The sequence below is a fragment of the Antechinus flavipes genome, chromosome 3 (genome assembly GCF_016432865.1).
Source record: "Antechinus flavipes isolate AdamAnt ecotype Samford, QLD, Australia chromosome 3, AdamAnt_v2, whole genome shotgun sequence".
NCBI lineage: Eukaryota > Metazoa > Chordata > Mammalia > Dasyuromorphia > Dasyuridae > Antechinus > Antechinus flavipes.
In genome coordinates, this window is record NC_067400.1 from 362,991,183 (window position 1) to 363,017,072 (window position 25,890).

The 25,890-nt window shown below is 33.8% G+C and overlaps 1 protein-coding gene across 1 annotated transcript in view; it reads left to right on the plus strand.

The window, feature by feature from the left end:
- LOC127557246 (thrombospondin type-1 domain-containing protein 7B-like) overlaps window positions 1-25,890 on the plus strand; it is a 570,574-nt gene that overhangs the window by 160,586 nt on the left and 384,098 nt on the right. The window lies entirely within an intron of this gene.

The window sequence follows — 25,890 nt, forward strand, 5'->3', positions numbered from 1 at the left end:
TAGTGTCCCAGTTTTCCCGCATCCCCTCCAACATTCATCATTATTTTTTCCTGTCATCTTAGCCAATCTGACAGGTGTGTAGTGGTATCTCAGAGTTGTCTTAATTTGCATTTCTCTGATCAATAATGATTTGGAACACTCTTTCATATGAGTGGTAATAGTTTCAATCTCATCCTCTGAAAATTGTCTGTTCATATCCTTTGACCATTTATCAATTGGAGAATGGCTTGATTTCTTATAAATTTGAGTCAGTTCTCTATATATTTTGGAAATGAGGCCTTTATCAGAACCTTTAACTGTGAAAATGTTTTCCCAGTTTGTTGCTTCCCTTCTAATCTTGTTTGCATTAGTTTTATTTGTACAAAGGCTTTTTAATTTGATGTAATCGAAATTTTCTATTCTGTGATCAGTAATGGTCTCTAGTTCATCTTTGGTCACAAATTTCTTTCTCCTCCACAAGTCTGAGAGATAAACTATTCTATGTTCCTCTAATTTATTTATAGTCTCGTTCTTTATGCCTAGGTCATAGACCCATTTTGATCTTATCTTGGTATATGGTGTTAAGTGTGGGTCCATGCCTAATTTCTGCCATACTAATTTCCAATTATCCCAGCAGTTTTTATCAAATATTGAATTCTTTTCCCAGAAGTTAGGGGCTTTGGGTTTGTCAAACACTAGATTGCTATAGTTGACTATTCTGTCTTGTGAGCCTAGCCTTTTCCACTGATCCACTAATCTATTTCTTAGCCAATACCAAATGGTTTTGGTGACTGCTGCTTTATAATATAATTTTAGATCAGGTACAGCTAGGCCACCTTCATTTGATTTTTTTTTCATTAATTCCCTTGAGATTCTCGACTTTTTATTGTTCCATATGAATTTTGTTGTTATTTTTTCTAGATCAATAAAATATTTTCTTGGAAGTCTGATTGGTATAGCACAAAATAAATAGATTAGTTTAGGGAGTATTGTCATCTTTATTATGTTCGCTCGGCCGATCCAAGAGCACTTAATATTTTTCCAATTATTTAAGTCTGACTTTATTTGTGTGGAGACTTTTTTATAATTTTGCTCATATAATTCCTGACTTTCCTTTGGTAGATAGATTCCCAAATATTTTATGGTATCAACAGTTATTCTGAATGGAATTTCTCTTTGTATCTCTTGCTGTTGGGTTTTGTTGGTGATGTATAAAAATGCTGAGGATTTATGGGGATTTATTTTGTAGCCAGCTACTTTGCTAAAATTATGAATTATTTCCAATAGCTTTTTGGTAGAATCTCTGGGGTTCTCTAGGTATACCATCATATCATCTGCAAAGAGTGATAGTTTGGTTTCCTCATTGCCTACTCTAATTCCTTTTATATCTTTCTCGACTCTTATTGCCGAGGCTAGTGTTTCTAATACGATATTAAATAATAATGGTGATAGTGGGCAACCTTGCTTCACTCCAGATCTTACTGGGAAAGGTTCCAGTTTTTCCCCATTGCATATGATGCTTACTGATGGTTTTAAATATATGCTCCTGACTATTTTAAGGAAAAGTCCATTTATTCCTATGCTCTCAAGTGTTTTTATTAGGAATGGATGTTGGATTTTATCAAATGCTTTTTCTGCATCTATTGAGATGATCATGTGGTTTTTGTTTGTTTGGTTATTGATATAGTCAATTATGTTAATAGTTTTCCTAATATTGAACCAGCCCTGCATTCCTGGTATAAATCCTACTTGGTCATAGTGTATTATCCTGGTGACAATTTTCTGTAATCTTTTTGCTAATATTTTATTTAAGATTTTAGCATCAATATTCATTAGGGAGATTGGTCTATAATTTTCTTTCTCTGTTTTCAGCCTACCTGGTTTAGGTATCAGTACCATATCTGTGTCATAAAAGGAGTTTGGTAGGACTCCTTCAATCCCTATTTTTTCAAATAGTTTATATAACATTGGAGTTAATTGTTCTTTAAATGTTTGGTAGAATTCACATGTAAATCCATCTGGTCCTGGGGATTTTTTCTTAGGGAGTTGATTGATAGTTTGTTCTATTTCTTTTTCTGAGATGGGACTGTTTAGGATATTTACTTCTTCCTCTGTTAGTTTGGGCAAGCTGTATTTTTGGAGGTATTTTTCTATTTCATTTAAGTTGTCGAATTTATTGGCATAAAGTTGGGCAAAGTAACTCCTAATTATTGCTCTAATTTCCTCTTCGTTAGTGGTGAGTTCTCCCTTTTCATTTTTAAGACTAACAATTTGATTTTCCTCTTTCCTTTTTTTAATCAGATTTACTAAGGTTTTGTCTATTTTGTTGGTTTTTTCATAGAACCAACTCTTAGTTTTATTAATCAATTCAATAGTTTTTTTACTTTCAATTTTATTGATCTCACCTTTTACTTTTAGAATTTCAAGTTTAGTGTTTGACTGGGGTTTTTAATTTGTTCCTTTTCTAGCATTTTTAATTGCAAACCCAATTCATTGACCTTCTCTTTCTCTATTTTATACAAATAGGCCTCTAGAGATATGAAATTTCCCCTTATTACCGCTTTGGCTGCATCCCATACATTTTGGTATGATGTCTCATTATTATCGTTTTCTTGGGTGAAGTTATTAATTATGTCTATGATTTGCTGTTTTACCCAATCATTCTTTAGTATGAGATTATTTAGTTTCCAATTATTTTTTGGTCTACTTCCCCCTGCTTTTTTGTTGAATGTAATTTTCATTGCATCGTGGTCTGAAAAGGATGCATTTACTATTTCTGCCTTACTACATTTGAGTTTGAGGTTTTTATGTCCTAATATATGGTCAATTTTTGTATAGGTTCCATGAACTGCTGAAAAGAAAGTGTATTCCTTTCTGTCTCCATTACATTTTCTCCAGAGATCTATCATATCTAGCTTTTCTAGTATTCTGTTTACCTCTTTGACTTCTTTCTTATTTATTTTCTGGTTTGATTTATCTAATTCTGAGAGTGCAAGGTTAAGATCTCCCACTATTATAGTTTTACTGTCTATTTCTTCTTGCAGCTCTCTTAGTTTCTCTTTTAAGAATTTAGATGCTACCCCACTTGGTGCATATATGTTTAATATAGATAGTGCTTCATTATCCATGCTACCCTTTAGCAAGATATAGTGTCCTTCCTTATCTCTTTTAATTAGGTCAATTTTTGCTTTAGCTTGATCTGAGATCAGGATGGCTACCCCTGCTTTTTTGACTTCACCTGAAGCATAGTAGATTTTGCTCCAACCTTTTACCTTTAACCTGCATGTATCTCCCCGCTTCAGGTGTGTTTCCTGTAAACAACATATTGTAGGATTCTGGCTTTTAATCCATTCTGCTAACCGCTTCCTCTTTATGGGGAGTTTACCCCGTTCACGTTTATGGTTAGAATGACCAATTCTGTATTACTTGCCATCTTGTTAACCCCGGTTTATGCTTTCCTCCCTTCTTTCCCCTTTCCCCCCCTTCCAAGTATTAAGCTTGTGAGCACCCCTTGCTTCTCACAGCCCTCCCTTTTTAGTGTCCCTCCCCCCGCCTTAGAGTTCCTCCCCCTATCTTACCCCTTTCCCTCCCAGTTCCCGTATTCCCTTCCGCTTAGCTTATTCCTTCCCTTTCCACTTTTCCCTTCTCACTTTTCAATGAGATGGGAGAAGTTTCACCATAGATTGAATATGTCTTAAGATTTTTCACTTAAAGCCAATTCTGAAGGCAGTAAGATACCCACTATATTCATCCCCCTCCATTCTTTCTCTCAGATATAATAGGTTTCCTATGCCTCTTCATGAGATGTACTACCCCCACTTTACCCTTTTTCTGGTACAATGTCCTTTCCACATCAATTTCTAGAACAAGGTATACATGTATTCTTTATACATCTATATAGTCAAAATATAGTTCCCAAGATTAATCTTTACCTTTTTAGATTTCTCTTGAGTTCTATATTTGTAGATCAAACTTTTTGTTAAGTTCTGGTTTTTTCATCAGAAATAGATGAAATTCGCTTACTTCGTTGAATGTCCATCTTCTTCCCTGGAAAAAGATGCTCATTCTCGCTGGGTAAGTTATTTTTGGTTGCATACCAAGTTCCTTAGCCTTTCGGAATATCATATTCCAGGCCCTTCGATCTTTTAATGTGGATGCTGCCAGATCCTGGGTGATCCTTATTGTGGCTCCTTGATACTTGAATTGGGTTTTTCTAGCCGCTTGCAATATTTTTTCTTTCACCTGAGGGTTCTGGCATTTGGCCACTATATTCCTTGGTGTTTTGATTTTAGGATCCCTTTCAGTGGGTGATCGATGAATCCTTTCAATGTTTATTTTTTCCTCTGTTCCTATGACTTCTGGGCAGTTCTCTTTGATGATTTCCTGGAAGACAGTGTCCAGGCTCTTTTTTTCATCATGTTTTTCTGGGAGTCCAATGATTCTCAGATTGTCTCTCCTGGATCTGTTTTCCAGGTCTGTTGTCTTCCCCAGAAGGTATTTCACATTTTTCTCCATTGTTTGATTTTTTTGGATTTGCTTGACTGATTCTTCTTGTCTCCTCGAGTCATTCAATTCCACTTGTTCAATTCTGATTTTCAGTGAAGTATTCTCTTCACTCACTTTTTTAAAATCTTTCTCTAATTGTCCAATTGAGTTCTTTTGTTCTGTGGAATTTTTTTCCATTTCGCCAATTTTGTTTTTTAGAGAGCTGTTTTCTGTTTCCAGTTCACTAATCCTATTTTTCAAGGATTTTACTTCTTTATCCACTCTCTCTTTAACTTTCTCCAGGCTCTTTTGCCAAGCCTCCCTCTCCTTTTCCCAAGCCTCCCTCTCCTTTTGCCAAGCCTCACTCTGCTTTCCCCATTTTTCTTCTAGCTCCCTTGTGAGAGCCTTTTTAATCACTTCTATGAGGTTCATCTGTGCTGAGGAACAGATGATTTCCTCCTTTGGGGAATCACCTGGGGACTGTCTGTTTTTAGTCTCCTCAGGATTTAGAGTCTGCTCTCTATCTGTATAGAAGCTGTCAAGGGTTAGAGTCCTCTTCAGCTTCTTGCTCATTCTGTCTATTAATCAGAGATAAACTACCAAAGAAAAACAGAAAAAACTGGAGTCTTTCTTTGGGGGGGGGGGAGGGGGCTGGGTGTGTTATCGAGCTTCCTCTACAGACTGCAGGGGGCAGCAGTGAGGCACTAGCAGGACTGTGCTGCGCCTGCGCTCTGAGATCCCAAAGCGTGCTGAGTCACTGAGGGGGGGGAAGGGGGGGGGGGGCCAGGTCCTTAGAGACTCCAGCTGTTTGCGGTTGTATTCTTCAGCCCCGGTGTTTTTAGCTTCTCTGCTGGGCTGTTGACTTGCTGCAGGTTCCAAACCTGTAGCGAAGCTCTCTCCGCAGAGATGGCTGCGATCGCTCCCCACCCCCTCTCCAGTCTGCTCCCGTGCTCTCACTGCCGCTGCCCTCAGCCTGCGCCCGATCCAAAACCGCCCCAGCCCTCCAGTAAAGACAGACCTTTCTTGGCGGATCTCAAGGATGGCTTCTCTTGGTAACTATTTGTGGGTTTTTTTCAGTCAAGCATTGATTCAGAGGCTTGTAATGAAGTGGATAGTGAGAGAAAGCGCGGAGCTTATGCAACTGTGAGCCTCCTCTCCGCCATCTTCTATCATTTTTTTCAATGATGCTTTTCAGCTTAGCTTGTCAAGTGTTTAGTGGGAGTAGAAACACAAATTCCCCATTCTTTCTTCAGTTTGTTTTCTCATACAGTATGATTTCCCCCTCCTTCTTCAATAACTCCTAGGCTTAACTCAAGTTGTCCTCTGACTCAAAGATTGTAGTTTTCCAAATTATTCTTAAGGACTCAAGAGAATCTGTAGTCTTACAAACTATAAATGCCAGAATACAAGTCAATGCTCAAATTTCCATTACAAAAATAATCACCTTAGCTATCAAATAATTTGGCAAAACTATACAAAAAAAAAATCCCTCCCATTGTCTCTTATAATTGCTGTTACCTTGATATCTGTCAGTCTCCACTTTTGCTATAATTCTTTAAGAATTATATTTACTCATAGGGTCATTTCTGCTCATTCAGAAGGCAAAAAGCCAGTTACATCAATCATAGCTTTGTGCTAACAGCAGCTGTTTCCTTATCTTTGATCACCTTTATTCTAATGACACACTGATCATGTATTAATATTTCATTTCATTCAATAGGTATTCCCTAATCAATGGAAATTTACTTTATTTCCAATTCTTTACTACTATAAAAATGCTAGTTTTCATTAAATATTGGTGTAGGCCTTGTTACTGGGAAGGCTGATTGATTGGACTAGGTAGTTCTGACTTATAAGGAGCTAAATCAGTTTCATTGTTCTCACTATGTCCAGCGTAAATAAGTTTAGTCCCCAAGAGGGAAAATAGGGTACCTTAGGAGGTCCTCATCAGAAACTAAATCAATCCAAGCTCCTATACTGATAATTAATGGAATTTGTCCTTGAGATTATTTTCAATCTGTTTGAAATGAAAAGATTTAGTTCTCTACCCTCCAAAATGTGTGCCTATGTATATATGTATTTGTTTATATGCATAATACACAATACACACATGTATAATAAAGAAAGCATATATATGTATCTATATTTACTCATATACACATAGACACACATACATACATTTTTGTGTATAGGAGATGTTTCTTTTCTATCTTTGACCTCCCTGAGGGAAATACTTAGCAACAGGCTCATTGAGTCAAAGAATAAGAACATTTTGGTCAATTTTTTAACATGAATTTATTTCTGGAATAGTTAGCCTAATTCATAGTTCCATCAATAAAAGCATATTAGTGAATAGTAGACATTTATGTGGTTGAACAAAACTAAATTTTGTCTATAACTACTGACATTGCTGTAGACATATCTGGTCAGATCTTATCTCTTATGGAGATAAAAATTAGTTGGTTCTTATAAGGATTATCATCATGTTCAAATCAGTTTAAATAATAAACCATATTTTGCTCTATTATAAAAAAAAGTTTTAATTTTCTATCCACAGGCAATATCCCTGTGCCAACCATTCTATCTGTCTGATAATAATCTTTGCATGTCCAACCTGATCTAGCACTATTTTGTATTGAATAGAACCTGACTTTCTGTAAAAAGAATCCCTAACATTAATTTATAGTGTAAAATTTTCCTCTATTGTTTAAAAATCATGGTAGAATTATATTTTCAGCCATATTTGTGCCATTGGGAGTGTTCTCATTTTACTTTCTCCAATTCTCAGATATAAATATATTTCATATGAAAGCAATATTTCATGTTAAACAGCCTTGTGGGAGTCTGAGGAATTCATGTCAAATATCCTACCATATCATTAAATTATTATGACCTTCTTTATTATTAAAGCTTTTTATTTTCAAAACATATGCATAATGCTCAACATTCACTCTTGCAAAACCATGTATTCAAAATTTTTCTGCCTCCCTTTCCTGAATTCCCCTCCCCTAGATAGGAAACAATCCAATATATGTTAAACATGTGCAATTCTTCTATATATATTTCCACAATTCCACAATTCTACAATTATCCTGATGCACAAGAAAAATCAGATCAAAAAGGAAAAAAAAAGGAGAAAGAAAACAAAATGCAAACAAACAGCAACAAAAGGAGTGAAAACACTATGTTGTGGTCCACACTCAGTCCCCACAATCCTCATTCTGGGTGCAGAACTGGTCTGATGATCTCATTATTGAAAAGAGGCATATTCATCAGAACTGATCAAGTTTAATCTTGTTGTTGCTGTGTACAATGATCTCCTGGTTCTACTCACTTCATTTAACACCAATTCATATAGGTCTCTCTGGGGTTCTTTGATATCATCCTGCTGATCATTTCTTATAGAACAATAATATTCCATAACATTCATATACCATAACTTATTCAGCCATTCTCCAACTGAGAGGCATCCACTCACTTTCCAGTTTCTTACTAATACAAAAAGGGCTATCATAAACATTTTTGCACATGTGGGTCCCTTTCCCTTCTTTAAACACTGCTGGATCAAAGAGTATGTACATTTTGAAAGCCCTTTGAGTATAGTTCCAAATTCCTCGCCAGAATGGTTGAATTAGTTCTCAACTTCACCAACAATGGATTAGTGTCTCAGTTTTCCCACATCCCCTCCATTAGTCATTATTGTTTCCTGTCATCTTACCCAATATAAGAGGTGTCTTAATTTGCATTTCTCTGATCAATAGTAATCTAGAGCATTTTTTCATATGACTAAAATTGATTTTAATTTCTTCATCTGAAAATTGTCTGTTCTTATCTTTTGACCCTTTATCAATTGGAGAATGACTTATATTCTTTTAAATTTGATTCATTTCTCTATAATTTTAGAAATGAGATCTTTATCAGAATTCTTGGGTGTAAAAAAAAAAATTTCCCCCCACTTTACTGCTATCTTTATATCCTTGTCTTCAATGATTTTGTTTGTATAAATACTTTTTAACTTAAAATAATCAAAATTATCCATTTTGCATTCCATAACGTACTTGAGTTCTTCTTTGGCCACAAACTCCTTCCTTCCCCACATATCTGAGAGGTAGACTACCCTTTGTTCCAGTTTGCTTATAATATCACTCTTTATGTTTAAATCGTGAACCCATTTTGATCTTATCTTGGCATAGGGTGTTAGGTATGAGTCAGTGCCTGGTTTCTGTCATACTAATTTCCAATTTTCCCAGCAACTTTTGTCAAATAGTGAATTCTTATCCCAGAAGCTGACATCTTTTAGTTTATCAAACACTAAATTACCATAGTCATTGACTATTAGATCTTGTGAATCTAACCTATTCCATTGATCAACTTCTCTATTTCTTACCCAGTAACAAATGGTTTTGATGACTGCTGCTTTATAATATAGTTTTAGGTATATAACCTTCTTTTTTTTAATTTTCTAGTTATTTCATCTTTGAGTGAAGGTATAACACTTTTAAACATCTTTGTATTTTAAAGTGTGTAAACTCTGGAGCCATTCTTTTAATTTCTGGTTTAATGACAGCTCAATAGCTCACAATTTCACTGTTGAATTTCTCCTAAAAATCCTAGGGTCAACCTTGTCACATTGGGGAAGTGTATTTTCTACTGCCATAGCTCATGGAAACTTCTATGTCATATAACCAAGATGAAGGTCTAGGCATTTCCTCCAGTTCTCATCCTTTCAACCTTCTCCAAAATAGGAATCATGAATCAGAAATAAAACAATTTCAGTTTTCTACAACAAAACCAAGAATCTAAACCAGATACAAACTCAATGAACTTAAAACATTAAAAAGCTCAGGGAACTCAGAGGACAAAAAAAAAAAAAAAAGCCAAATAGACAAAAAAACAAAAAAAAACAACAGTTAAAGACCTTGAGTGAAATCAGATAAAAGAACCAAAAAGAAATTACTAGCAGAAGGAAGTATGGCTTGCATGTTTAGGTAAAAAAGTTCAGACATCTATCAATGATTATTGCAAAGATTGTTCTTTTTGATTAATTGTTTTTAATGTATATAAATTTTAATCTCCCTACATTCGAGATTTAGTCCTAAGCTAAAAAAGAGTAATAGTTAGCATACATTGCTTAATAAAGTAATGTTTACTTTCTTCCAGACCTCTGAAGTTCACAAAATGAACTACCTTTGATCAATGGAGGGGGAGGAAGCCAAGGAACTCCTTTGCCCATCTAAGAAAAACCAATCTTAGGATTTTAGTTTCCATGGCTGCCCCTAAATGGCTCTTTGAGACTATAAGTAACAAAATAATTTCCAGCTTGCATTAAAAATCTCTTGTGTACATGAACTCATAAGTGAGACATAAGACAAAGATAAAGAAACAAAGATGGGGAAGGGAGACAGAAAGAGAAATAGAAACATAGGGTCAGAGACAGAAAGAATGAGAGACAGAAAGACAAGAGATAGAGAGAGACATATGGAGAGAGGCAGAGAGAAGAGGCAGAGAGCTAGAGGAAACAGAGAGGCAGAGAGTCACAGAGACAAAGACAGAGAGACAGATTCAGGAAAGATTGATGTTAATCATAATATTTCATTTGCATGTATTATTCAGTGCTGGTCTGCATAAGATACTTCTTCCTTCATAATTGTCATGTAAAAAGTGCTTTATTCTACTTAATTTCTGTTGCTAAAGTTTACATAAAAAGCTAAATTTGGAAATTTAAAATTATTTTAATTTATATTTGGGGACTGCTGAATCCCCTAAATAAATTTAACACAGTTGACTCTTGCCTTTGATCTGTAATTCATGACTCTTAACCTCTATCTAAGTTGAAATACTGTAGTTATTTTTCTCTTCTGTCTCTGGTCTAATTAAAAACAAAATATTAATGTTCTACAATACACTGCTAGTGTGGTAATACCGTCCACTTCTAGCAGATAATTTTTGATGGAGAGGGGACAAAATCAGCATTTAGTAATGTTTCTCCTTTAGTTTGTCCTCTAATTTATTTCTTTTTTTTTTTTTTTGACCTGATAATTTTTCACAATTAGAATACACCTTCTTGTTCATTAATTGAGATTTAAGTAAAATTGGAATCATTAACAATTGCCTGCTGTACATTTCCAAGTAGGTGTCCAGCTGTAGCTTAAACACAACCTGTTCAAAATCACACTTAACTTTCTTTCAAAACTTGCCCCTCTGTCACATCCTTGACATATCCCTTCCCTGGGGATAGGGAAGTCAACTCAGCCAGAACAATCAATTCAGAAAGCACAAACCTGAATCTGGAATAAAGCTTTGTAATGTCTCACCTCTTCCATTCTTGTATATGCTGTATCTGAATCCTGTGACATCATAATCCATTATTGTGGACAATACAGTTAGCCATGAACAACTTTATACTTCCTGTGCTAAAAATGCTAGAGAAGAAAAAAATACAGGAATGCCATAAACTGCTGACCTTAATACCATCCTCCCATGCCTTACCTGATCTCATCATTTCACTCCACTCACTATAGCATTTAGGCCAGTTTGACCCATTGTGTATAATAGTTGTGCTTCCCCATCCAATTTCCCTAAATGCCACATTTAACTGTAACTATTTTCTTGAGGAAAGGCTAGTATAAATCTGTGTCCTAGTTAATCTCAATATTCCCCTTCTCTGGAAAACCCCCATGAAATTTCCTACAGCCTACATATAAATTCTGTCTTTATACAAACAATTCTTTACTGACTTTTAGATTTATAATGAAGGACCACCATCCTTCTGGCACCTGGACTCAAAAAAATTGCAATTGTCATGGACTTCCTCTCATCTTACATATCAAACAGCTGCCAAATTCTTTTAGACCTTACTTCTTAATTTTTTTCATAACTATTCTAGACTTTCCATTCCCATTGCTGTCACTTCAGTTCTGACTCCCATTATCTCTCATTTAGATTATTTCAGTAGTCTTTTCACCAATTTCCCTGAATCTATTCTTCTCTGCTCCAGTAAGCCCTACATTTTGCGTATAGACTAAATTTCATAAAGAAGAGTTACTTCCCCTTGCTCAAAACCTTGAGAGGGTCTATTTTGCTTATGTTTCTTATGATATCTTAACTTTCAAGTTTTCTTTCTCACTGCTTAATCTTAATGTACACCAAAGTATTAGGCTATTTACCACCCCCTGACTTTCTCACCTCACTTTCTCACTTTACAACATTAATTATAATCCCATGCACTCAGATTGTATTCTCCCCAACAATGCCATTATCCCCAAATCTCTGCCTATTGATATTCTTTCCAGGTTCAATTGCTATCTTTTCATTAAGTTTTCAACAATTTTTCTACTCCCTCCTTCTACACTCACATTTCTATGCTTGTCTCATTCTTATATACTTTTGAGGTTATTATTGCCTGGTTTCCCTCACTAGTTTAAAGGATTTCCTTGGAGTTAGAGAACCTATCAATATATTCATGGTTTCTCCTATAATGACTAAAAAACAACTGGATACATAAAGGATATCCAGCAACTTCTAGCCAATTTAGATAGAATCATAGGAATATTTAGCTTAACAAGTCTTAATTAATCTCCATATCTAATCTAACTCAGTTTCAATTGATCTAACTCAGTTTCAATTGATCAGGGATGGACAGAAGCAGCTACACCCAAAGAAAGAACACTGGAAAATGAATATAAACTGTTTGCATTTTTGTTTTTCTCCCCAGGTTATTTTTACCTTCTGAATCCAATTCTTCCTGTGCAACAAGAGAACTGTTTGGTTCTGCACACATATATTGTATCTAGGATATAATGTGACATATTTAACATGTATAGGACTGCTTGCCATCTGGGGGAGGGGGTGAAGGGAAGGAGGGGAAAAGTTGGAACAGAAGTGAGTGCAAGGGATAAAGTAAAAAAGAAATTACCCAGGCATGGGTTCTGTCAATAAAAAAGTCATAATAAAAAAAAAATCTCCACATCTAATAAAATATAAAGTATTTGGGGCTAATGGATCTTTCAGAGCAGCAAGGAGAGAAATGTTTTGATATATGCTTTAGAATATGTTAAGGTGTAACAAGGCTGTATTTGATGTAGTTTTAGAAATATTATCAATAAAAGTAAAGCAATAGGAATAAATTAATATTGTAAAAACAAGCAACGAGGAGATAGGACTACCCCTTTTTGCTTATGACATCAGGATCTTAGAAAATCCTAAGGAATCAGTAAAGCAACTAATTATGATAATTTCTTCATTAAAATTTCAGTGTTCAAAACAAACCCATTACCATGGAAATTCCTATGGATTCCTAGGAAAATGGAACTATGAAATATGAAATTTTGGAATTGAGGTGACTTTATCCCAAAGGAAAGGATGTCAACTATGATAGGCAAATTTTGGAGGAAAATTGGAACAAAAGCTAAAAGGCAATACTGAAAAAAGGAATTCCACTCAAAATATTAACAAAATGCATATTACTATTTGGGAGTTAGTATACCAAATCATATCTAATACTTGTAAAAAATCAATTATAGAATGTTCTTTAAAGAAATGAAAAAAAAATTACTTAAATGCCTAGAGAAATAGTCTTCATTCTTAACTGTGGTGTTAAAGCAAAAACAACAACTCTCATAAGTCAATTTATAAAGTAAATACTATACCAAACTACCAACAGCACACTTTATAGGGTAAATAAAACAAAAATCAATATTTTCATTTGAAAAAAAAATTAGACTTTCAAGGAAAAGAATGAAATATATTAAAAATGAAGAGGGACTAGTACTTCTAGATTTCAGATTATATTATAAAGTAGTAATCTTAAAAATCATTTGATATTGGCAAAAAATAGAAATGTAGAACAATATAATACATAAAGTAAAATTAGTACTAATGGAACTCAATCATCTAGTGTTTCACAAACAACTTTCCAAATATAAGGAATTTAGAAAAGAATTCCCTATTTGATAAAAATAGATGGGAAAACTGGAAAGCAGTCTGACCTAAATTTGGCTTAAGACAACATCTTCTACCATATTCCCCAATAAATCCAAAATGGCTGCATAGTCTAAATATTACAGAGCTTACTATAAAAAACAATGGAAGAGAAGATCATTTCAAAATTATGAAAAAGATATGAATTCCTAAAAAATCAAGAGGTGGGAACAATTACAAAAGATGAAAAAATAAAATTTTGAATTGAAAAGAAATGATTAATTGGGGAAAAAAACTCTTTTCCTTAATTATATCAGATAAAAGATATATAACATATGCATATAAACATATATTTATGGTACACACACAATACATATGTATTTTATTTCACACATAAATATAAGTGATAAATTATATGTGTGATGCATGCATATGCATATTATATATTTAAGTTATCAAAAGAAGAATGACAAATTATTGTTTATGAAGGAATATTCCAAATCACTAACAAAAGAAATACAAATCAAAATTAGTATCAATGACAACAGATGGATTGTGGAAAGAAAGAAAGAAACTAATATGTCATTGGTGAAGTTGTGAATTAGTACAATTGTTCTGGAAAACAATTTGGAATTGTACTAATAAAGTGTCAAAAATGTCAACAATCTTTGAACCAAAGATTCTACAGCTAGTCATTCATTTACTCGAAAAAGGCTATTAACAAAAAGAGAAACTCTATAGATACCAAACTGTTTATAAAAGCATTTTGGAAATAACAAAAAACAAAGGGAAAATATAGATAATGCATTAGTTGAAAACTGGCTAAATAAACAGTGGTACCAATATAATGGAATGTTTCTGTACTGTAAAAAACAATGAAAAAAACATCAATAAAAGTTTATTAAAAACACTTTTTTTAACACTCAAAGACATCATTATATATTCTTGCTAATATCTAAAGAAGAAATTTCTTCCTTATGACCAAAAAAATCTCTGTTGATCTATTTAGATTCTTAAATAGAATTTCTTTTGGAAACCCTTTTTAGGAATGATGTTCCTTTATACTTCCTCTTTACTTGACAAGATGTGAAGCTTTTAGCACTCTCTATTTCAATATAATGTCCTCATATAAGAGAGATCAATGATGTCAAATTTGATTAGAACAGGAGGTCACTAATACATACATATACAAGGATCCCTGCAGTCTGCAAATTGCTTTAGTAATAAAATATGTTTATCTATGATCTATTGTATTTTTATTTTGTTAAACATTTTCCAGATATATTTTAATCTGGTTCTTCTACTATCAGAAGTATTTGGGCTTGCACAAGGTCTGCAGGTCTTTGATACCTCTTAGATAGAACACTGAGTAAAGTAGGGCGGTATAGAGAAGATATAATACAGAAATAGTGAGCACAAAGTGAGATATCTTAATCATCGAGTGGAGGAGTAATTTGGAGTGTAGTATATTTAATTAAAGAAAAATTCTTGAAATGAAAAAACATGGGCAATGGAAAGAGTACTGGCCTAAAATATAATTCTTAGCTTCTAATGCTGACTTTCTTACTAATGTGTTGTACCATAATGAATAGATAGTTTCATATGTCTGAGTTTTGATTTCATTAACCTACATAAGATTGCAAGGAAATCATCTGGAACTGGGCTTTTTATAAGAATCAAATTTATAAGAACCTGGAATATCTAGGGTACCTACTATTGAGTTATACTTAATAAATCAATAAATATTTTTAAAAGTACCTACAATGTTCTAGCCATGCTTTTAGAAAGAGATGAATTTAATTTAATGAATTTAAGTGGAACAATAATGAATTCTATTTTGAACATGTTTAGTTTGAGATGCCTATGGGATATAGAAGTAAAGTAATGTTCTATTGCCATTTAGAGATTTGGGACTAGTGTTTAGGAGAGATGTTAAGACGAGTATGTGGATGTAAGAGTGACCCACATAGATGTGAGACTTAAAATCATGAGAATTCTTGAGATGACCAAGACAGAGGATGTGGAAAAAGAAGAAAAGATAATTTGGGAAAAAATCCTCTGGAACAGGGAATGGATAATATTCCCATGCCTATAGTTAGTACATAAATTGTGAACTTAAAATAGCATGCTCAGAAGATGCCCCCAGAAAGATAAGAAGAGAAGCTCATAAAAAGAATGGAGTGAGAACCCAGGAAAGAGAGAGTATCCAGAAACAAGGAATAGCCAATAGTCTCAACTAGTCAATAAATATATATTGGTTTATGAAATGCTTTGTTTTAGCTAATAATGAACTTTAAAATTTTGACACTTATTATAGTATCATATTATATTCATTCTCTATTATCTGCCCTTTCTTCCCTCTCTTTCTATTTAAAAATCTAAGTTTTTTTTAAATAACTTTTTATTGACAGAACCTATGCCAGGGTAATTTTTTACAGCATTATCCCTGCACTCACTTCTGTTCCGATTTTTCCCCTCCCTCCCTCCACCCCCTCTCCCAGATGGCAAACAGTCCTTTACATGTTGAATAGGTTACAGTATATCCTAGATACAATATATGTGTGCAGAACCAAACAGTTTTCTTGTTGCACAGGGAGAATTGGATTCAGAAGGTATAAATAACCTGGGAAGAAAAACAAAAATGCAAGCAGTTTATATTCATTTCCCAGTGTTCTTTCTTTGGATGTAGCTGCTTCTGTCCATCCTTGATCAATTGAAACTGAATTAACTCTCTTTATCGAAGAGATCCACTTCCATCAGAATACATCCTCAAACAGTATTGTTGTTGAGGTATATAATGATCTCCTGGTTCTGCTCATTTCATTTAGCATCAGTTCATGTAAGTCTCGCCAGTCCTCTCTGTATTCATCCTGCTGGTCATTCTTTACAGAATAATAATATTCCATAACATTCATATACCACACTTTACTCAACCATTCTCCAATTGATGGGCTTCCATTCATTTTCCAGCTTCCAGCCACTACAAAAAATCTAAGTTTTTTGAAGCTGTTATTGCCTCCACATCACTTTCTACAAGCAACTCACTTTTGTCTTTCTCTTTGGAATGGTTTCTGTTTATGCCAACATAATTTCATTTTTTTTAAGAATTTTTTGTTTTAGTCCCTGGAAGTCTATTTGTATTTTCTTTGAACTCTGAAATCTGCTCTCCCATATTGTATGGATCATGTGAGATTATTCCCAGATTTTTTCTCTTGTATCATGAATTCTAAGGGTTATTGCATTTTCCCCTCTGAGGTCCTTGTCCTTGTCATTTCTACTATAGCAATTAGTTTTTCATTATTAGGCTTATAGACTATCAGTTCTCCTCATTTTTTCAAAATTTGGTTGAATGAAATTATCACTGTCAAGCCAAAATTTATTAGCTTCTCTGCTCTTGGTAGAGAGAATTCCAGCAGATATATGGGGAATTGAAATCTTTAATCATTATTATGATATTTATCTTTCTTGGGGCTGTAATATATTTTGAGAACTTCTCATCTATTTCCTCCCTCTTTCCAGGTAGTCTATAATATATAGCTGAAAAAGGATCACTTTAATTTTCCAACCCCTTATTAACAGATGAAGAAATCTGGAAAGGGGTGGTCGTGATAATACAGGAAGCACACTGCAAATTTGAACCTGAGTCCTTTTATTTGAGGAAGCTAGTGGGTGAAATACTGGGCCTGAAATCAGGAAGACATAATTTCAAATCCCTTCTCAGTGAACTGTGTGGCTCTAGAAAGTCACTGAACTTCTGTCTTATTCAATTTTCTCAACTGTAGTATAAAAATAATTACTGTACCTATCTTGCAGTTTTTTTAAGGATCAAATGAGAACTTACCAGAGTTCCTTGTCCATACTCTAAATTCAAATCTCCTTCTACTATACTCATATTCAGTATATGGGGTATTCAGGGAGGGCTAGTGCCTCTGTAAGGGCTTGACTATCCCTTTCAAGACTGCTCATCTGTCCATCTTCACCCAATATTCACTTGTGACTCCAAGAATCTATAGCATACTCAGTGGTCACACTGCAAAAAAAACATTTTGGTAGGTGAGCTAAATCAGATTAAGGGTAACTAATAGGCCTCAAGTCTATTGATGAGATGGATGATGTCTACTCTAAGCATGTAAAGACCTCCCCCAGAAGAATAGGTAGAGAACAATTTGTTCCAGTGACCATTAGGACAGCTGAAGCAGATGCCATGGAATATTTAATGCCTTGAAGATGCTAAAATCATCTTGCAGCATCCTGGGCCATTGCCAAGTTGTCCTGATTTATGCCTTATCATTGGACTCTGAGGATGCTAGTTGAGTCAGTGAGGCTGATGACTTTGCACAGTTCTATCTCACTTTAATCCAATTCACTGATAAGTCAACGTATCACTCTCCCTGATCTCATTGGTCCACAACAATATGAAATGAGCCAGTTGGACTAGATGGCCTCTGAAATCTCTTCAAATTGTAGCTTCATGATCCTAGATCTGTGACCTGAGTTCATGGATTGACTCTGATACATACTGAATCTGTGAGCCTGAGAAAATCATCTAACCTTTTGGTGTGATAAAACATTGGTGTCAAGGTCAAATAGAAGAGAATCCCTGTGATCAAGGCTATATATTCTTAGAAATCCACAAATTAACATTTATCTATCCTATATTAAATTTTTTCTTATTTTGTTAAACATTTTTCGATTATATTTTAATCTAGTTTGTAACACCTAGGACTTTTGTGAGCTGTGCTCTGTTTTAAACAGCTTTTAAGTCTATTAATTTGCATAAAATGTGCTGATCAATATTGGAAGGAGTTTCCTTTTCCAGAGAGTGCCCAATACCAGTGAAAGCACAGGTCCTATCTTTTACATTGGAAATTTTATGTGAATAGACAGTATCAACTCTTAAAAAAATTGGCAAGATTTTGTTTTTCCAAGTAGTTAGAAATGAGACACTAAATTCCATTACTATAATAGTTAGTGGTGAGCTCTTTTATGTAAGCAATAAGAAAGAAGATCACATATAAAAGACAGTAGATAAATGAATTTCTTTGGATATAAATATAATTAGGTTATATAGAGAGAAATAAGAGGAAGCTAACTCAGGTATTTGTTAGCCTTAAATCGTAACCTGAATTTTTTGTCTTTTTTTTTAATGGCATCAGAAGAAGGAGGACTGACTTTTTGGGAATAATAGTGGCCTCAAGTCTTAGAAATTCTGCCTTGATGACATAATTGGAATGACCATTTCCTATGTGCAATATTTAGTGGTATTCTATATAAAGCTGCTTGAGACCAAGAACTTTTCTGAGACTCATTCCTCTTTTTTGGATGCAAATGCTGGCTTTATCCCAGGTTGTCTGATTTCAGTTAAGAAGATGGATGATCAAAGATTGAATTTTATTCTCAAAAATCAGGATTATCTACATATATTAAGCTTTCCTACTCCCAGATACTTTTCCCAAATTATTTGTGTTCTACAGTGTGTAAAACAAGAGAAAATTGTAAGTAATTCTTTGATTAATAAAGGATAAAACTGGAAATAGAACATCTAAAAATAACTTCATTTTCTATCTGACTGCATTTTATGATTTTTGGGAAAATCTATGTTGCATTTTAAAAAAATCAGTATTTAATGCATCATTGTATTAATGGACCATTTAAACTTCTTAAGAAACAATAGTCACTCCATTAAAGTTATTTGTTTCTGAGTTATGCTTGATATACTATATTAGATTAGGAGCATTTGTCATTTGTGGTCCAACTTCAAATTTTAATATACTTTTTCCTATTATATAATTATTAATGATAATTATAATAACTAACATTTATGTAAGACCTACTTATATTCTAGGCATTGTGCCAAGTGTTTCAAAAAAATGTTCTCAATTGATCCTTATAAAAATGTATTTGGGGTACATTCTATAATTTTCTCATTTTACAGATGAGTAAACTCAGGCAATCAAGGATTGGGTGACTTGCCCACCATCACATGGGTAGCAAATATCTGAGGTACAATTTGAACTTGGGTCTTTCTGACTCCAGGCCCTGTCCACAAGGCAATGTTTTAGTAGCATAAGAGCCTGCTATTCAGTAAAAAAAAAAAAAAAAAAAAAAAAAAAAGATCTAATTTCAAATTTTGCCACTGATACATACTGGATATTTGATTTTGGGTAAGCCACTTAACATCTCTGAGTTGTAGGAAACTATCTGAAGACTTTTATTTGCAGAGAAAGTACTGAATTGAATTAGTAAAGGAAGTTTCTTAATTCAGGAGTTTCCCACTAGAAATTTAGTTCTTTTCTAAACTTTCTTCCTGAAAGACTTATTCTTAGAATTATACTGTGATAGCTTAAGATATTATGGTAGTGTGACTCTTTAATTCAACTTGCCCCAGTATTTCCTGTTTAAAATATTAAAAAAAAAATTCCATTTATTTCTATTGTGTAATTGTTCCTTGAAATTTAGGTGGTAAAAAAAGGAAGAATCACTCTCTAAAATTCCACAACAAAGCTACTATTTTAAATCTCTAATCCTCTCTATTACTTCAGAAATATTCTAGGAAATGTCATGCTTTGTAGATGCATTTATTATCTCCTGCTGTTTGAATTGAAATTAAGATTATATAGATTCTGACTTCAAAGAGAACACAGGTTTTCAGAACTGCTGTATTCAAATTTTGAAATATTTGGTCACATTTTAAAAGATTTGGTCTCATAGTTGAAAGAATGTTCAATAAATTATAGAATATTTAAGTTTCAAGAGACAGATGCTCTATAATCCAACCCCTTTTTTTGTAGATGAGACTATTTGAAGCTCAATAAAGCAAATTGACCCACTCAAGGTCACAGCCCATCTAGAACTCAGCTCTCTTAAATTCCAAGATGCTGCTCTTTTAACCACATTCCCACAAGGTAATCAATTCACACTCATTTGAATTTTGCTGCCATTACTATTACCATCGATTCCACCTCCTTTTTCTTTCCTTCCCCTTTCCCATTTTACAAGACAGGGTTTACTTAAAGGCACACGCTGTTCTGGCCCAGCAGCCAATTTGCTTACCACACAACAAACCAACAGGAAATACAAAATACCTGTGCAAACTCGGACGTGGAGAGGAAAAGTATTCTTTTATAATGCATTTCTGGAATGAGATCTGCTAAATTCTCTATGGCTTTAGTAGCAGGTAGAGAATACAATTCAGGTTCCAAGGACTGGATTTTCTTTGGCTAATCTCCCATTAAATTTGAATTTGATATGAAATTGTTAAACCAGGTTTAATTTTCACAAAGTAACATTGGTTACTCTCTTCCTCCCCTCATTTTGATAGTTTATTTTCCTCATTTTCTGAGCCATTCTGAAAATAAAAATAGAAGATATTTGAATAATCGTGATTATCATTCATTGTATATACTGCTCTATTTAGAAAAAAATGTCATCAGTATTATCTTTAGCTTTTGTCCTACCAGTTTTTATTTTTTACTCTCAAATCCCCTCTTTTACCTCATAAAATTACTAAATATTTTCTCCCCTGGATTTTTATTTACTAATTTTTCACAAAAATGATATTTACAATCCTCAAGGGTTCTTCTTGTACCTTTTAATGCAATGTTTCAACTTTCTTTTCAGTTCCTAACTTAGATATCACATCTTAGATCATATAAAGACTTTTTGTGAGTGAATCTTGGCACAGTTGAGAGCACTGCACCAGAAGTTACTAAGGTCTGAGTTCAAATGTGGTCTTAGATACTACTAGTTATGTGACTCTGAGCAAGTCATTTAATCTCTTTCTGCCACAATGACCCCAAATAGGGTCACAGAGAGTTGGGTAAGAGTAAAAAACTACTGAACAATAACAAATTCCAAAAATTAAAGAACTGACTTAGAAGTAAAGTTTGGAAACAAAGTCCTTCATTATTTGGAGATTTAACTAGCAATTCTGTTTTGTGACTGTAAAAGATTCATATCCTTGTTGTGCCACAGTTCCCTTTTATTATCCTGCCTCAGTTTCCCTAATTATTCTGCCTCTGTTTCCCTAATTGTCTTGCCTCAGTTACTCTAAATTGGTCCTGTCTCAGTTTCCCTAATTGTTCTGCCTCAATTCCCTTAGTTGCAACCTCCCCGTCTGGTTCATTAAGAGTGATATAACACAGGGCTATTTACTCTAAGTTATACATTGAAAATGTGTAAACTCAAGATAAGGGGGAGTCCAGACTTCCTGGCTTTAAGCTGCACACCTCCTTAACTCCTAGTTTGTAAGAATTTATGGTCCTTCCCCAGCAACCTGTCAGAACCGGATTGATGATCCCTGCCTGGAGATTCCTGCTCACCAGAGTTTGGACTCCACACCTCCGCCCCTCCTTTGTCTTAGCGCTCTAAGCTGGGAGCCAAGGATATATATGTCATTGAGAACTCACATTCACTGCTAGATGCTTTGGACATCAGCCCTGGGGGCAGCATCTCCCAGCATAATGTTGCCCTCTCAGAAATCCAAATAAAATATTAAAAACTCTCCAATCTCTATCTTGCCTCAGTTTCTTTGGCATTATACCCTGAGTTCCTTTCACCAACATCCTAACCACTACCCCCTCCCCACCCATTCCTCACCTACAGGACAACACTCTAGATAGGTCTTCAAGAGTTCCTCTAAAAGCCCTTACAACACCTAGTGTAGCTCTCTGATCATGAATTTATCTGAAATTAGCTTGGAAGGCTTTCAGACACTAAACAGAGTCAATCAACCTTTATCAAACTTGTCCTTCCTGTCAGACACTGTTCTGATAATCACTAGGTGTTCACAGAAGAACAGAATGTAGAGTCAAAGTCTTTTTTGCTTGATGAAAACTGAGAGAACTTGTACCATTCTGCTAATGTAGTGTTAGAGAGGACAGCATTGTCTTAGTGATCTAGTTCAGCAGACCTAGAGTCTGAATTTTGCTGTAAATAAATAACTTTCTTCTACTTTTTTCCATTTTTCCTCTCTTATCTTTACCTGTTTTCCCATCTCTTTAACTCATCATTTTTGCCCCTTTATTCTTTAAATGACAATGACTTATTTTGATATTGTAAAGGATAAGAGATGCATTTTGATTTAACATATATAAGTATATGATAATAATAAGTAATATTTTTTGCCCCCGGAGAAAAAAAGGGCAAAAGGGAAAGAAATGAAATCTTTCTATGTAATCTGGGGGGGGGGGGAGAGGGGGGAATGCCAGCTATTCAGTTTGATATTTAAGGCTTTACTTATTCTGATTTCAATCTGTTCTTACAATGTTATTCCATTCTATCCTCCTTCCTGCCCTCTATATTTCAGCAAAATTGAGTGACTATTTCTTTTCTGATCTTGTTATACATGCCCCCATTTCTCTGAACCTATATATACTGACTTTGTATCTGAAATTATCTTAATGTGTCTATCTTTTTTTTTTTTGGGGGGGTGCCTAGAATTAGCCGTATAAAACTGGGCTAGTTACTTGCTCTCCATTTGTCTCAGTTTTATCCCCTGTAAAATGAAAATAACAAAAACACCTATCTCCCAAGTTATGTTAAGGATTGAGATTATATTTCTAAAAGCATTTCATTGATCTTGAAGTGATATTTAAATGCTATTATTATTGTTATTGAAATTTTATTGTTCTTTCCAAGTCCAACTTGGGAATTATGTTCTCCAGGAAGTATTTCACAATCCTTTTCCCCAAAAACTGAAAGTGAATTCTCTCTCATTTCTGAAAGTGCTTTCACATTCCTTCTTTGCCCCATTACATTCTACTTTGTATTTCATATATATATATTATTTGTTAGATTTAAAAATATTTTAGGTGGGAAAGTTTGATGATAATGTAATGTATAAAAATGTTAGTCTACCTATGTAGTCTATCTCTATATAAGTAGCTGTCATATGCTGATTCTAAATTTTTAAAATAGCTTTTATAATTTATTTGTTTTCCTTTCATCTTTTTTATGAATAAAACTCTTATCTTATGTTATTGTCACTGTAAAATTAAAAAAAAACTCATTAGTTTCTGGGCATTTCTTAATAGGTTATATAAAATGAATGAAATTTGGAAGACATTTTGACATATAGCCAAATTTCCTATAATTATTTCTAATTGGAAAAATCATTTTTAGGTATTAAATTTGTTTTACATATCCACACATTCTCCTGCCAAATTGTGATGCATAATATTTTGCCAAAAGAGGCACAATATGGCTAAATTTAAACTTTATTAGGCATAATAGGATGTGATATGATTTAATTCTTTAAGCTGCCTATAAGTGCTAGCAGACAGATTTGCTTTCATCCTGGCCAGAAGTTAAAAGAATGATAGATTATTTTGCAAATCCCAGTGGTGAAAGGCATATGAAGTAACACATGAAGCCTCTTGAAGGAAAATAGCTTTTTTTTTTATCTTACCCCTTCTATCATCCGAGTGTTTCAATCTGTAGAAAAGGCTTATTTATTTTATCAGTAAGGTATATTGGACTCCTGCCAAGTCACTGTACTTCCTAAATGAATATGTCAAAGGCAATATTGTTTTTCAAAAATCATTTGAAAAGAAGCATTTTTACATAAGTAGCATATCTTATTAGTTTTGAATTAAATTTTAGCTACTGCCATTTAATATTACCATTGTCTTCTGGAGTGCCTATGGAGAAGGGAGGAGGGGTTATGACTCCTTGAATTAAAATCCCCTCTGGCATTTATGATGAGTGTATTTGAATTTGAAGACAATGCATATTACCGATGTTATTTTGGACATCCCATAAATTGTGTAAAACCATCTGAAGTTATAACTGGTTGACTTAAAACCTAAGTAGTCAGAATTGGAAGGAAACTTAGAAGTTGTCCTATGTCTTCATTTTTTAAAGAAACTGAGGCTGAGAGGCTTGAAGGAATTTGCCTAAAATCATGACACTAGGCAGTGGCTCATTGGCAAAGTTGGTACTAGGAGTGAGATGTGACATTCACACTTTTTCTAATATACCACACTGATTCTTTCCTGTAGATCTAAAAGACAAGCAGAACAGACACTTCTTTGTCTAGTTGTTTTTGGAATGTTTTATAGCAATGCTATATGCATACAAATAAATATCAGAAAAGACAAGATGGAATCAATCTCTTACAAATGAGAGCACTGATTCCTTGATTACCCCTAAAATAGCACTTAATTGTAACAAAGACAGATGAGTGCTATTTGTGCCTTGGAAAAATGGACCCAAAGTAATCTCTGCATTTTAAAAGATGGATTTTATTTTAATGTATTAACAGATTGTTAGTTCCTTTATTCAATTCATTCAGTATTTAACAAATATATATGAAGGGGTTGTTTCCACACTGAAGACTGCATTAGATTCTAGGGGAGATAATAAGTTTACAAAGGAAATGATTTCTATTGTCTTGTAGGTTATATTATGCAAAAGAGGCTAGGGGGAAGATAAGTGTTTATATAGTTGTATATGAGCAGCATTGATTCTGAAATTATAGACAAGGGGAATTTATATTTTAATCCAATTTTGCCACTTACTATGTGACCTTTGGCAAGTCATTTAGCTTTTCATAGTACCAGTTTCCTCATTTGTAAAATGACAACAATATCTCAGTACATCACAGGATTGTTGTGAGCTTTAAATGAGAGGACAGAGATGGATATATGCAGGTGAAAAACACTTTCCAAAGCTTAAAATACTATATAACTTATAGTTGCTATAATTATGCATTTCTAAAATGAGGAATTTCTTTGGTAAGATATAATAATAAGATCCATTTTTAGATGATTTGAATGACTTAGAGAAACAAAACCATGGACTTCCTCATCTCTAAAACCAGAAGGTTGAACAAGATGGGCTTTAAATCCTATGATTCTTAAGATCATATGTGACTTGACTTTTCCAAGTATTTACTATTTATCTGAATTTGTTCATCTGAATTTATTTGACATTAATAATGAAATCCAATTTAATACAAAATATATTTATTAAATTCTTATTATGAGGTAAGCACTGTGCTTATGACTGAAGTTTGATTTTGTTATAAAGAAGAAAATGGAAAGGCATCCATTTTTTTTTTCCTTTAGGAATGGTAAACATGCTAATGAACACTGGAATTTTTCATTTCACTGATTCATTTTTGATTGAGATTTTATTTCATCTACAATCCTTTTCTTATTAAAAACAAAGTACATTCCTGAGAACAGCTTTTCACATCAAAACTGCCACCTACACAAAATCTTACCCCTGTTGAATGATATTCAATGCACAAAGTCATTTATACTTTAAGGTTATTTTTCAGTCACTATTTTCAATCTTCAGGCTTTTCTGGTTAAATTAGTTTTCTTTGCCTGTTTCAAATGAGACATGTCAAATAGCAAGATGATAATATGATTATCCTAGATGGTTAGGCAGTTAGGGAGACTCTTGGATGTCTTCAGATCTCAAGGGAATCATAAGGGACATAGTTTAACTGCTTACAATTGCTAAAGTAGCACCATAAGTTAGGCTAATTCATTAAATTTA